The sequence below is a fragment of the Cavia porcellus genome, unplaced genomic scaffold (genome assembly GCF_034190915.1).
Source record: "Cavia porcellus strain 051 isolate PalLab524CR breed Dunkin Hartley unplaced genomic scaffold, mCavPor4.1 scaffold_19, whole genome shotgun sequence".
NCBI classification, from domain to species: Eukaryota; Metazoa; Chordata; class Mammalia; order Rodentia; family Caviidae; genus Cavia; species Cavia porcellus.
This window is the reverse complement of record NW_026947502.1, coordinates 32,577,976-32,592,512: the sequence shown is the minus strand read 5'-3', so window position 1 is coordinate 32,592,512 and position 14,537 is coordinate 32,577,976. Positions and strand designations below refer to the sequence as shown.

The 14,537-nt window shown below is 36.5% G+C and overlaps 1 protein-coding gene across 4 annotated transcripts in view; it reads right to left on the bottom strand.

The window, feature by feature from the left end:
* Fbxl21 (Putative F-box/LRR-repeat protein 21) overlaps nt 1–3,924 on the bottom strand; it is a 32,256-nt gene extending 28,332 nt beyond the window's left edge. The window contains exon 1 of one of the 4 annotated variants that reach the window (XM_013156216.3): nt 3,811–3,924. The gene's annotated coding sequence lies outside the window, so the exon portion shown is untranslated. Of the gene's footprint in view, nt 1–3,723 lie in introns of all 4 variants that reach the window. The other 3 variants (XM_003473265.4, XM_063230924.1, XM_063230923.1) reach the window with 3 other exon arrangements.
* Between the last annotated feature and the right edge of the window lie 10,613 nt (nt 3,925–14,537).

The window sequence follows — 14,537 nt, the reverse complement described above, 5'->3', positions numbered from 1 at the left end:
GCATCCGGGATAAGGATGAAGGAAGCTGTGGCGCACCCCTTCAGAGAGACACTCAAGAGAGACTGTAAGAGAAGACAAGTAGCCAACCGTATGCTCCGAATCAGAGGACAACTTCATTCACTGCAGGAGCTTCCCACTGACTTCTGCATGCAGCCTGTTTCCCTGTATCTAACCTATTCTTCTTACTTTTAGAAAGTTTATTAATATGTAACACATGTACCTTTTATGGGGTACACTGTAATGTTTCAGTACACGAATACAGCATGTACTGATCGAGTCAAGGTAATGAGCATTTCCTTTTCCTCATCATCTCTTTCTGTTTTAAGCCTCGGAATGCCTGTAGCTCTTCTTGGTTTTTTTCTGCCTCACTGTGTTTCCCTGCCCATTACACAGTCTCTCTATTCTCCCCCGACCCCGGCTTCTACATGTGACAGAACACGGCAAACGCAGGGTAGCTGGCCTTCTGGGTCTGGCTGTGGGCCATTCTGTTTTCTTTTTTTTATTCTTTTAAATTTTTAATGAGAAAATAGAACAAATTTTCATAATCATAAGAGAATAACAACAGTTATTACACAATGTATCATTATCTTTAAAGTAGTTACTCAGAGTATAAGACATAAACCAAAAAGATTCTTATGAAAAAGAAACAGTTATTAACATTAGTGTCTCTTTACAATGAGCTAAGATAAACTAGTACTATAAATGAAACCAACTAGCACATATTTTGAACTATTTTTAGAACAATGAAATTTGTAATTTGGGGAAATATTTGAACTTCTCCCTATTTCCTATTTATCTTTTTTCTATTTTGTGCTTTATTTGTGCTCCTCACAGAAGAGAAACCATCAGAGTTTTTAGTTTGTGAATCTCACTTATTTCACTTAACATTATGTTCCGAAGTTGCATTTATTTACCTACGAATGCATCAAGTTTATCATTCTTTGTAGCAGCATAGTACTCCACTGTACACAAATACCACATTCCCACCAACAATGCAGTACAGCTCCTTTTCCCCCACTTGCTTGCCAGCATTTATTATTATTAGATTTTTTTGGTGATGATGATGATGACTCCCATTCTTCTGGGGTAAGATAGTATCTCACTGTAGTTTTAATTTGCATTTATCTGATGGGCCTGAGGATGATGAGAATTTTTTCATATATTATTGGCCATTTGTACTTCTAATAAATGTCTATCTGTTTAAATTGCCTATTTTTATTGTTTTTTTTTTATTTTGGGGAGGGTCTAATGAGGAATTACTACCTTAGACTATTGGTTCACTAATACCTATCTCAGATCAGGTTATTAGTCTTCAGGATGGGTTACTTCCCTGGTTACTGAAGGAATTTGACTGCTGCCTCAGAGTTACTATCTGGAATTATGAAGGCTGGCAGAGGAGAAATCAGAATATAAGACCTTGTCAAATTATTAGAGACAGCTAAGCTAGGCAGAAATATTATAGGCAGTCAGATAGAGTTAGACCCTCAAGAGAGGGAAGACCAAGGTGAAACACATCTGAGCTGTGTCTAGGTAGGCATCTGTTAGAGACCAGGCCTCAACTCAAGACAAAGATGAAATGACCAGGCTTGTAGACCTCCTCAAAGGAAAAACACCACGTCTAGTGAAGCCTCAATAGACATTGGTCATCCCAGCAGACCAGATTCATCCCAAGACCTCCACATTCATCATTTCCTAGAAGTTCTTTGATCTTTCCATGCCCACTTATAATTACATTTATAATATTACTGGTTAAGCATAGCTATAACCCACATTACACCCCTGTGGGTTTTGCTCTGTAAAATATCCCTAAGGAGTTAAGTCCTTGGGCAGCCCATTTGGGGCCCCTCCTGTCTCTCAGGTGCTCTCTGTCTGTCTGTCTGTCTCTCTCTCTCTCTCTCTCAATATCTCTTACTCTTAACCTTATTACTAGAATTCATTTTTCGATGTAAAGAGAACACAAACTTGATGTATCAGACAGGTTGGGAGTTATAGTATTTCCCTTATTTCATAGTATTTCCTTGATATCATCCCTGTGACAAAATTATAAACCACACTTCTGAAAGGGAGCAGTAAGTGAGCTGGATGGATACTTAGCACAGTCCCTGGAGCATGAAACATGCTGACTAACATACAGGAAACTGTAATAACTCAAGTTCACTGAATGGCTAGCAAATTCTCTTTTGGTTTGTTTACTAACATGGCAAATCAGGTGGGACCATGTGAATCAGGTTCTCTGCAAGTGTCTAAAATCTCCAGGTTAGAGGAAGATCATCAAGCAGATCAGACGGTAGGCGGCTGGCACAATCAAACCAATCAGGAGCAGCAATGAAAGTCACTGTCTTATGAACCATCACCAAGTGCTTCCTACAAAAGGCACTTAAAGACTCTAAAATTTTCAATTTTCCTAATAATAGCAATAATACGTAAATAATGCAGATAATAGAATAAAGATTCAAAACTAACTCAATAGGCTAGATAAATTTATTAGAAGCAGCAACAAAAAATGAACAAATAATTATCAAGTGACCATTAGTTAATCTAATTTCTAAAATGGTATGCTGGGAAAGCAAACTGCTGAGAGGTCTGGAATCCCAGGCACTGGCGCAATGCCTGGAGAGGCGTAAGCTAGAAAGAAGGCTGAAGATGTTGCCTCAAGGATAGTGCTTTAAAACACATAACTTTTTAGCAAAAGAATCAGTTGTGTTAAGGAGTAGTACTTCCTTCCATTAAATAAAATCCAAGCTTAGGATGAAACATGATTTGTTACAATGCTTCCAAAAAGGTTTATGTTCTTTGCAGCCTATATGACTTCCAAGTTCCCTTCTAAGTCGAAAAGTTAGTTTTTTTTTTTTAAATACCCCAATCAAACAGTTCAAGGAAAGAAAAGTACTGATATCAAACAATTCTTTCCTGAAGTCCCTGCTATCTTTTTGATATTTTCAAATTTTTATGAGTAATTAGCAATTTTCAATAGTCTCTTAACCCTCTGTTTGATATTAAGATATATTTACTTAAACTGAAAGCTCTTTCAGGATAGGTTATGTTTATTTTTAAGTAAGTCATATATAAAGACTGAAGTTTGCCAAACACACTTGGATTGAAAACACTTTCTGAAACGCAAAGAAAGGGATGCATAGATCCTGAAATGGACAATTTGTTAAAATACCGTAATGTCAGTGGTGGTGGGGACGCCACTAAGACAGCCCTTTCTGCTTCACTCCTCAACCTCTGCTGCAGACTGAAAGAAAAACAGGCTGGAGGACCCAAAGCCAGGCGCTAGGCAACTAAGCCTTCTGCAAAGGGGCAGCATCCACTTTAGTACCAAGGTCTCTAAGAATCTAACACTTAATAGAAATGATCTATGGGATCACTTGCAATATTTTCCTGAGAGAAAACGGTCAGAATTTATCTATCACTTTGCAACTTTGGGGAAAGTCTTTTTAAAGTCACACCTACCAAACGCACAAACCTGCATACCTGAAAGCATACTGATTCTTTCCCTTCACAGACAAGCTCAGCGCGCACTTTTCAAAGACTTGCTGGCTGTAAAGCTAAACTCTTCCATTATACAGCACAACACACCTATAAAATACTTCAAGAAGTCGTGCAAACGCAACCTCGGGTAACACAGCACTTTTCAGCGATTAGATGTATTAGAAACAACAATACAGTAAGGACAGACGAGAGAGGAGGTGAAACGAAACCAACCCTTTCCGGGCTTACCCTATGAAGATGCACGAGAGACTAATCCGGTGGGGCCTCGGTGCGGGACCTGTTAATGTAGGAAAACGAACAAGGTAAGGAACTCACCACCCGGGGCCTCCCACCGCACGCAGGACTGCAGTCCCGGCTTTGCGGAGGGCAGGTCGGCCTGGGGCTGGCTGGCGAAGGAAAGCCCCCAGGGGGCGGGGCCTGCCGGGGCGGGGCCTGAGCGGGGCGGGGCCAGGATCGGAGCGGGGCGGGGTCTAAGCCTGGCGGGGGCGGTGCCAGCGGCTGACCAAAATGGGAGGTCACGCGTGTGTGCTTCGCTTCTTTTTCTCTCCTACCTTCCCCGCTAACCCCAAATGTGAAACTTTCCCCATAAGGAAACGTTCCCTTTAAACACAGAGCCAATTCATTTACGGGCGTTCCTGGCGTCTGCGAACCTCACAGGCTGAAGCCGACCCGTCAGCGCCCAGAAGAAACTACTGGGGAGCCCGCAGAGCAGCAGGTTTCCCGCAGCCCGCGGCCACCTCACACACAGCCCTTTGCGCATGCGTCGGGTTCTCGGCAGCCAGAAGGCCCAGCGCTCGCCACTCATTCCCAGGTTACCAAAAAGTGTGTGTGGTCACTCTGGGCTCCAGGGCACCTAGGGGACCTTTCCGTGTTTGCAAGTCGCCTTGCTAAAGCCTCTGTGGCCCCTTGTGGGGACAGTGAATGATCATCTTCTCCAAATAGAAGTGACTAATGTTACCAGTGTTCTAAGACTTAAATTCCCCTGAAAGTGCAACTCTTTATCAATGTACAGTTTTTGCAGAGAAGCTTTCTAAATACCAAAAGTGACAGTAGCTAGGTGTTAAACATGACTCAATCACTTCCGTGAACTGTGCAACAGCTCAGGCCCTAGATGGTTACTTGCTGCAATAATAAGGGCTTTGGATTTTTAAATTTGTGTTTTACTAGTTTTTCTTTTTCCAAAATATGAAATCAAACTATATGTGATATTCTGGAACTTCCTCTTTTGCTTATTACATCAGGATATAGTTGTATATCTGCATAGATATCCCCTCATAAACAATTTTATTGATACATGATTGGCAAAATAAAAAGATACCTAAACTGGATCACTTCACAACTTTATAAGTTGTTTTTTTGTTTGTTTGTTTTCTTTTTCTTGTCTTTTTCCTTTTAATCAGTACGGGGGGATTGAACTCATGACTTCGTGCTTGCAAGGCAGGTGCTTATGCCGCTGAGCTAAACCTCCAGCCCCTACTTCACAAGTTTTGGCACCCTTGAAATTATGACTGCACCCAAGATAATAAACATAGCAGATTCCTCCCTCAGATCTGCTGTCTCTATAATTGCTCCTTCAGGTTCCTATTTTTTCTTAAAAATTTTTTAATCTATTCATGTTTGCAGTACATTTATGGCTAAAAATTTATTATATTTCTCCTGGGGAATTGGTATATATACATAGCACATTTTAATTCTATTTTTAATCTTCTTCCCTACTCTCTTTCTCTGCTCCATCTCTTTTAATTTGATTAATGTATTTTTATTCATAGTGCATAATTACATTTACCTTGGGTCCGATTTTAATATTCAGCATGAATATGTTTGGCCCCTTGGTCAAAGATAAGGTGACTGAGTATGTCTGGAGTTGTTTCTGCATCTTCTAATGTGTTCTATTGTTCCTCAGGTCTGTTTGTGTATTTTTATTTTGCCAGTGTCATTGCTGTTTTTAATCACAGTAGCTTTATAGTATAATTTTAAGGCAGGGATTGTGATCCCCCCCCCCACTGCCTTGCCTTTGTTACCCGAAATTGCCTTTGGTAATCTAGGTCTTTTCAGGTTCCAAATGAACTTAAGGAGTGTTTCTCTAATTTTGTGAATTTTGATTGGAATTGCTTTAGATTTAATTGGATTAAATCTATTGGAATATTGATTGGAATTGCATTAAATCTGAGTAACAGTTTTAGAAGTATAGCAATTTTCACTATATTGGTTCTTCCTATCCCAAAGTATTCCTTCCCATTTTTCTGATATCCTCTTCAATCTCCTTTTTAAAAGTACTGTAGTTTTCAATGTAGAGGTTTTTTTTTTTTACATCCTTCATTATATTTCAGGTTTTTGGATGCTATTGTAAAAGGTGTTATTTCCCTAATTTTTGGATGCTATTGTAAAAGGTGTTATTTCCCTAATTTCTTTCTTAGTGGGTTTTTTATTCGTGTACAGGAAGGCTACTGATTTTTGACTGTTGATTTTATATCCAGCTACGGCTGCTGAATTTGCTTATTAAATCTGGCAGTCTTTTAGTGGAGTCTTCTGGGTCTTCTATGTAAAGTATAATGTCACCCAAAAATAATATCTTTCACTGTGCACTAAATTAATTTGAAATGATTAAAGATCTAAATTTTTTTTTGTCTTTTTCTTTTTTATCGGTACCGGGGATTGAACTCGACTGCCTGCTTGCAAGGCAGGCGCTTATACCGCTGAGTTAAATCCCCAGTCCCAGATCTAAATATTAAAACAGAAACATTAAATCTTCTGGCATATAGAATCAGTACAACTCTTGAAGACGTGGTGTAGGGAAAGACTATGAATAAAACCCTGATCATACAGGAATAATCACAAAGAATCAACAACCGGGATTTCATCTTATTAAAAAGCATTTGCATAGCTTGAGAAACCAACAACAGAGTGAAGGGTCAACCTACAATCTGGGGGGAAAAAATGTTTTCCAGCTGTCCCTCAGACAAATAATTACTATTGAGAACATATGAATAACTAAAAAAAAAAAAAAAAACCAAATTAAGAGATCCAATCCAAAAATGGTCATCTGAGATGAATGCACACTTCTCAGATGAAGAAATACAAACAGAAAACAAATACATGAAGAAATGTTCAACATCACTGGTCATTCAAGACATACAAATTAAAACAATACTGAGATTACATCTTGCCCCAGAAAAAATGGCTATTATCAAGAAATCAATCAATAATAAATGCTAGAGGGGGGAAAATGAATACTTCCCCACTGTTGGTGGGAGTGTAGACTGGTATAGCCACTGTGAAAATCATTGTGGCGATTCCTCAAAAAACTGGGATTGGAGGTCCCATTTGACCCAGCTATTCCTCTTCTGGGTATTTTCCCAGAAGAATTAGAAACATCATAATACGTGACATATGTGTCTCCATGTTTGCAGCAGTATAATTTGTAATAGCAAAATATTGAAAACAATCCAAATGCCCATCAACTGAAGAATGAATAAACATTTTTTATTTTTTTTCCAATCAAGTATTACTGAGCCTTAAAAAGAATAAACCAGAGACTTTTATAGGTAAATGAATGCAACTTGAATCTATACTGATAAGTGAAATAAATCAGATTCATATGTGCAAGCATGACGTTGTCTCCCTAGTGTGAGAAAAAGAGTAAATAAGTTATTGTAAGTATATGTTAGCTGGACATGGTGGCGCACACCTGTAATCCCAGCACTTGGGAGGCTGAGGCAGGAAGATTGCTGTAAATTTGAGGACAGCCTTGGCTATAAAGTAAGTTCAAGACTAATCTGAACTGCATAGTGAGATCCTGCTTCAAAAAAAAATTCACCAAAAGATGAAAAAAAAATGTATACTAATTCTGTAAGTAATGTCATATTAGCTTCCAAATTTTTCTTCTTTTATATTTATCATAGGGAGTTTGTACACATACAACACACATCTTGATTCTTTTTCTCCCCCCCCTTATCCTCGTATCCCTCCCTGTTGTCCCCAACTCTTAATCCCCTTTCAACTTGAAAACATTCTATTTCCATTTTTTTCTTCTTTTTTATAATCATTTTTCCCTTGCTTCCCGTACCCTCTCTCTTATTCCCTTTGGCTCCCTTCCCTTTTGCAAAAGATCAATTTCTCATTATCTACATGTATTTTGCTCTTATCTACATGTATTTTGAGTTTCCCAAATAAGAGAAACCATGTACTGTTTAAGCTTCTGTGGCTGATTTCCATCTGCTTTCTGACTTTATAGACCAATTTTCATTTTATACTGTATGAGTTGAAATCACAGAGTGCGTACTCTTTGGCTGTTGGCACTGAGTGTAATTAACGTGAGAGTCATCACGTTCTACTGCTTTTTATTTATTGCTGAGTAAGCAGTAGTCTGTTGTATGTGGATGGGAAATGGTGGACTGTGCATTCATCTGATCAGAACATTTGAGTTACTTTTGGGTTCAGGCTATTATAAATAAAGCTGCTAGGGGCTGGAGGTTTAGCTCAGCGGCATAAGCGCCTGCCTTGCAAGCAGGCAGTCGTGAGTTCGATCCCCGGTACCGATAAAAAGGCAAAAGGCAAAAAAAAAAAATAAATAAATAAATAAATAAATAAATAAATAAAGCTGCTATGAATATTTATTGTTTATACCTTTTTTCCTTTTCCTGAAAGTTTGTTTTCCTTTGTGTTGGGTGAATACTGCTCCTAGGAGTGGAATAGCTAGCTGTATGTTGTAATAAGTATATAACTTGTTCTTCCTTTTCAAAATCATTTTGTCTTACATTTATTTATGATAATTTTAGAACAAATATCATTAGGTATAAAAATATTTCTTGGATTTTATTGACAATTGTCTTCAATCTAGAAGTCAGTTGGTGGGAATTGATATCTTGACAATGTTCAGTCTTCAACTCTAACATAGTTGATCCTTCTATTTGGATCTTCTTTATTTCTCTCATCAGGTTTTCACTGACAAGCTTACATATTTTTAAAAGTAATATCTCTTAGGTATTCATAGTTTTTAAGTGCATGTATAAATTGTTTTTTAAATTTTGTTGTTTTTTAAATATTGTTTTTAAATTTCTAATTGTATTACCAGTATGTAGACATACAATTTTTTAAGTATTGGTCTTGCATCTTGTAACTTTGCTGAAGCAATTTCTTTGTTCTAGGAGTTTCCATTGGAATCTAGTATATTCCATTGGATTTTTCATGTAGGTGGTCCTGATGTCTGTGAATAAAGACTGTGTACTTCCTTTCCAACATATACCTTTAATTTATTTTTCTGTCTGATTACCCTGTGTCTCCAGTATAATGTTAAGTAATGAACATTAAATGGAGAGGTATATTAATCATATTCATTGATTTGAAGACTCAGTTAAGATGTCAGTTCTCCCCAAAATGATTTCTAGATGAAAGTGAAAACATACAACTTTGTCTTGTTCCTGATATAAGAAAAGAAAGTATGCATTCCATCTTCAGTCATTAAATATGATACTCAAGGTCCCCCGAGGGATGCCATTCATTAGATTGAGGAACTTTTTGTTTATGCCTGCTTTGCAAAGAGTTGTTAAATGAATGATGAATTTTGGATTTTATTTTTGTTTTGGGTACGATGAAATGATCTTATGATTTTTTAAAATTTGTTAAAATGATGAATTGCATGCATTAATTTTCAGGTGTTACATCAGCCTTGCATTCCTGGTGTAAACCTCATTTGATCATCATTTATTATCCTTTTTACCTATTATTGGAATCAGCTTCCTAAAATTTTATTTAGAATTTTTGCATTTCTGTTCATGGAGGTAAATTGGTTTGTACTATTCTAGTGATACTTTTATAAGACTTTGATATCACCAAATACTGGCCTCATATCATAAGTAGAGACATATTTTTCTTAATAATCTAGAAGAATATTGTGGAGCAATATTACTTATTTCTTAAATGTTTGATTTAATTCAACAACAAAGTCATCTAGATCTGGAATTGATTTTATAGAAAGGTTTTTAATGAAGATTTAATTAGTTCAATAGACAGGGCTTCTCAAGTTATCCATTTTTTCTTGGATGTGCTTTGGAAGTTTGCATCTTTAAATAAACCTGCTCATTTCATCTAGACTGTTAAGATCATTATGTCATGCACAATATTCTTATCTTATTGTGTCAGTAGTATTTGTAATGATGTCATTGTACTTATTTCTGATATTGAAAATTTCTCCCTGCATTCTGTTTTTACCTGGTCAGTCAGACTAAAATATTATCAATGTTCTTGACCTCTAAAGAATCAGTTTTTCATTTCATTGGTTTTCTCTCTTTTTTAGTTTGTTGGCTAGTTTTGTATTTCATATAGTCCACTACAATCTTTATTTCCTTTCTTTGGAGTTTAAAGAGTTATTCTCTGTCTTGTTTTTCAAAGTGGAAGCTAACTTCATTAATTGAGATTTCTTTAGTTCAAACATAAGCCTACAAATATTCCTTGTAAAGTAGTACTTTAGTAACCTCTTACTGATTTCTTTTCTTTTTTAGGATTGTTATATATTTATTTTTATGTATTCTAGGGGTTTGATTCCTAAGCTCACAGTGTCAGCTAAATCCGGCATGGGTACCCCCGCTGTGTAGAAGTCTAGAATTTTCAGTAAAATGAGGCAATTGTTGAACTTACCTAACTTGTTTTATGACTCTTGAAGATCATTATTTTTTGTTACCTGGTATCTTGCAGCTTGAAAGTTACTGCTTACATATTTTGCCAATTTTTTTTCTATGTCCTGTTTTGTTTAAAGTATAAGTATTCATTACACCTCGTAATGACTGAATGAGAAATCCACTTACATGGAAACCTCACAGTTCCTTTAACTATTCCCTATGTGGATGTTTAGTTTTTATTCTTATGTACCATGTTGTGAAGATTGTATATCTTGATACACATTATCAGCGCTACTTAAGAATGTCTTTAGGAGTGGAATTACTGGTTCAAATACAGTGGTACCTCGGTTCACTAACTTCTTTCCATGATTCTAGTCACAAAGGGATTTAGATGAAAATGAATCAGATTTCCCTGTGAGATCAACATTGAGCCTAACCATTGACTTTGATTCTGTTCTCATACAATTTGGTCTGCAACCAGAATTGTGGAAAGAATTGAGTTAATGAACCAAGGTACCACTGTATTTTAGATTTTAATGACACAGGTATATCTAAAATAATACTGGTCAGATAATTATTATATATTTCATTTTTAACTAAGTACAGAATCATGACAGTAACAATAAGGAGTATTTCTATGTACTGCTTTTGTAGGAAGTATTATTAAGCTTTAAGTAAATGATGATTCTGGTTGTTTGAATCCGAATAGGCTGCTGAAGCAGATACAAACCACAGCGATTTAGCAGAACAAGTATTTCTGAGTCATGGTACATTTATACAACTGTTTTTCCATAAGCCTGCTCCCTATTGATTTCATTCTGGGACCAAGGATGAGGGAGTCAATATTACAGGCAGTTAAGCTGGGGAGAAATATTATAGGCAGTCAGATAGGGCTGGTCCCTCAAGAGAGCTAGGACAAAGGTGAAACACACCTCCCCTGGGACTGGAGACACATCTGCCAGAGATCAGGCATCAAGATAAAGACAAAAGGTCCTTGCTTGTATACTTCCTCAAAGGACAAACACCAGGCCTGATGAAGCCTAGATAGACATCAGTCATTCTAGTGGGCGATCAAGACCTCCAGACTCAACATTTCCTAGAAGTTCTTTGATCTTTCCATACCCATTTGCTATGTGACTTGCTTCCTTGTTGGATCAATGTTACCTAGCATCTATACTTATAATCTTATTGACTGAGTGTAACTGTAACTCACAGTGATGTTGGCTTTGCTCTATAAAACATCCCTATAGAATCAGGTCTTTGGACAACCCAATTGGGACCCCTCTTGTTTCCCAGGAGCCAGTCTCTCAATCTCTCTCTCTCTCTCTCTCTCTCTCTCTCTCTCTCTCTCTCTCTCATCTTCCTACTCTTAACCTCCATTTTTGCTCGGATTAATTCTTTTAGAGAACACAAACTTGGTGTATCACACACCTAACAGATTGGGAGTTATAATATTTCCCTTATATCAATTTGGAGGGAACACAGTGTACCTTAAACGTCTAGCTATGTGTCAAATCCATCCCCATTCCATCAGCCTAAGCCAGTCAGAGTGGCCATCTGCCATATGCCTCGAAGAAGAAACCTGGACTGTCTGGGTACAGCTGTTGTGATTTTCACACTAGTAAAACTGTATGAACAAAATTTTACTGAAATACTTTGAAGCATTAAAAGCTGTCTTACTTCTAAACAACTATAAATTTCTGGAGTGATGATCCTCACTTCTGATACAAACGATTAGAGTTTGGGCACCCTTAAGACCTTCCTCAAATTTGATAATTCACTAGAGCCCACAGAACTCACTGGAAACAGCTGTACACAGGGTTATGGTTTATTTTAGTGAAATGAAACAGATTAAAATTGGCCAAAGGAAGAGAATGTGTGGATCAGAATCCAGAAGAGACCCATGCACATACGGACTTTCTAAATGTCCTCTTTGGATGAATCACAGATGACCCTGTTTCTCTGCATAGTGATGTAAGATGGTCTCTGTGGAGTGCTGGCATGAGGGGAGTTCACAGAAATTTTCCTGCCATTTGGTCCTGTGGACCAGGTTGACTCACTCGGTGCTTGACCTTTAGGCTCCAGGTATTTCCACCCTGAAGACTGAACTGATGCTGCCTGGCCCAAAGCCCCTACCACACATCATATTATTGTACTGTCCGATGTGGCCTAAGGCCCCTGGACAGATACTCTTACCAGACAGGACATTGCTAGGGTTAAGAAATCACTTTCCAGGAGCTGAGGCCAAAGGCTAGACCTTGATCTGGGTAAAGTTAACCCTTTTCCACAAAAAGGTCAAATCACGTTTGATTCAGTGATCATTTCAGAACTGTTCAACAGACTGCATACATATCTTCCTGAAAAGAAACATGCATTTGAAATGTATCAGTAATATTTCCTGTCAAATAAGGAGTCATTATTTTTATTAGGGTGGTAGGCTTGATACACAAATGGTGTAATTTCTGGAGAAATTTTTCTACTTTTTATCCTTTGTACATTATTCTTTGTCCCATAGGAATTGCTTGAAGAGATACTTTAAGATTTTCCATTTATAATTATTGCACTTGAACCATAATCAATTTAATTATACTTCAAAGATCTATTTCCTTTTCTTTTTTAAAATTTTCATTTTTACTATTTAAAAAGATGTATAATCTACTTTCTAAATAGGTCAAGATTTTTGTCCTATGCAAAAATCTCTCAAGATTTTTGAGATACATCTTTCACTTCATAATTTCTTTAGATTAAGTTTTCCACAAAGGAGATTATAAAGAAATCATTCAACTTTGCTGAAATAATGAGGCTATTCATTTAAAAAAAAAAAAAAGCCAAAAACGTAAATCCCTGCTAGTATGTCTCTAAATGCCGAAAACCTTGCTGCAGCTTGCATCGTACTCACAGCGTGAAGCCCCCCGTAGACAGGGAATTATGAAATAAGTCTTTCTAAATGGGTCAGGCTTAGTCATCACTGACAGCACTGATTCAAAGTGATCGTTCTGAATAAAGCCGAGAGCATTGCACGGAGCTCACTATTTCATTAATCAGGTTCTTCTGTGGCCAGTCGCCTTGTGTGGCACAGCCTCATGGATTTGAACTTACTACTTTTTAAAACGAGAAAAAAAAAAAAAAAACGATTTTCACATGCTCTGTTTTCACTGTTGCATAGTCAAGCTAGGAACTATATTTTAAAGATTACAAAATCTTTAGAATAAAATGTAACATTGAATCAATAGGAATTGTATTTTAAAGATTACAAAATCTTTAGAATAAAATGTAACATTGAATCATGTTTTCCATTTTTGTAATTACATAAATTTAAAAGTTACAAACTTGTTTTTTAAAAGTTACAAAGGAAAATAATTGTGCAACTACATTTTTTAAAAAAAGAAACAAATTACTTCATTGCCATGTTTAACTAAAAATTTAATGTGAATACTTTGTTAGTCTAATTTTCTGTGGTCACTTTATTTATAAAAGACAAGACCCTATATTACTTCTTTCATTGTCAGGACAAATCTGGGATCACTGAGAGAAACAGGGTCAGTCATTCAAAACCACTTAATAAAAGTAGGTTATGTTAGTAGGTCATGTTTTAAAGTTGCCTTGGCGACCAACATTTTAAAGGATATTTAAAAAGTAATTGTTAGCAAAAGTGAAAACTTCTTAGATTTTTGAACAAAAGGAAATTTTAACCCTGAGATTCTTTATAAAGACTAGTGAACACTTTCTAGTTTTTCAATTTAATTTCTTTGTTTATGGAAAGTTATGTTTATGGAAAGTTAATTTCTTATGTTTATGGAAAGTTCTGTATTAATTCACGATCTTTAAAAATGAAAATATGTTAAAACTGAAAATTAAGTACCCAGTACTTTAATTTGATTCACTGATCTGAGAAAGAACATATTCTGAGATTTTTTTAAAGATCAATATTCTTTATTAGAAGGATTATATTGAATTTCCAGTTACTTACATTGAAATCATAATGTAGAATAACTATCACAGGAAATGGAAAAATATTATAATATTTATTGGAAGTGATATTTGAAATACCATATCATAGTAATAGCCTGCCAACCAACACGCCAATAAATGACTGACAGAAATAGAGTAACTCCTTAAAACCAAGTTATTAAGATGACTTCGGAAAACCAGACTCATATACAATAACAAGGTTTAGCAAGCAAAGACTGTACTCAGTTCAGGACAGACAACAGAACAAAGGAACAAATTGTGAAACACATTGATCTGTGCAACATGTCTATATGCTCATGACACTAATAGTCACTACTGTGTACATCATTTCTGATGCCACATGCAATTAACCATGTGTCCTAGATTCCTAGAATCCTGTAATTATGCACACATGTGTGTATATGTGCATGTGCGTGTGTATAGTACTGGAGATGGAACCCAGGACTTTACACA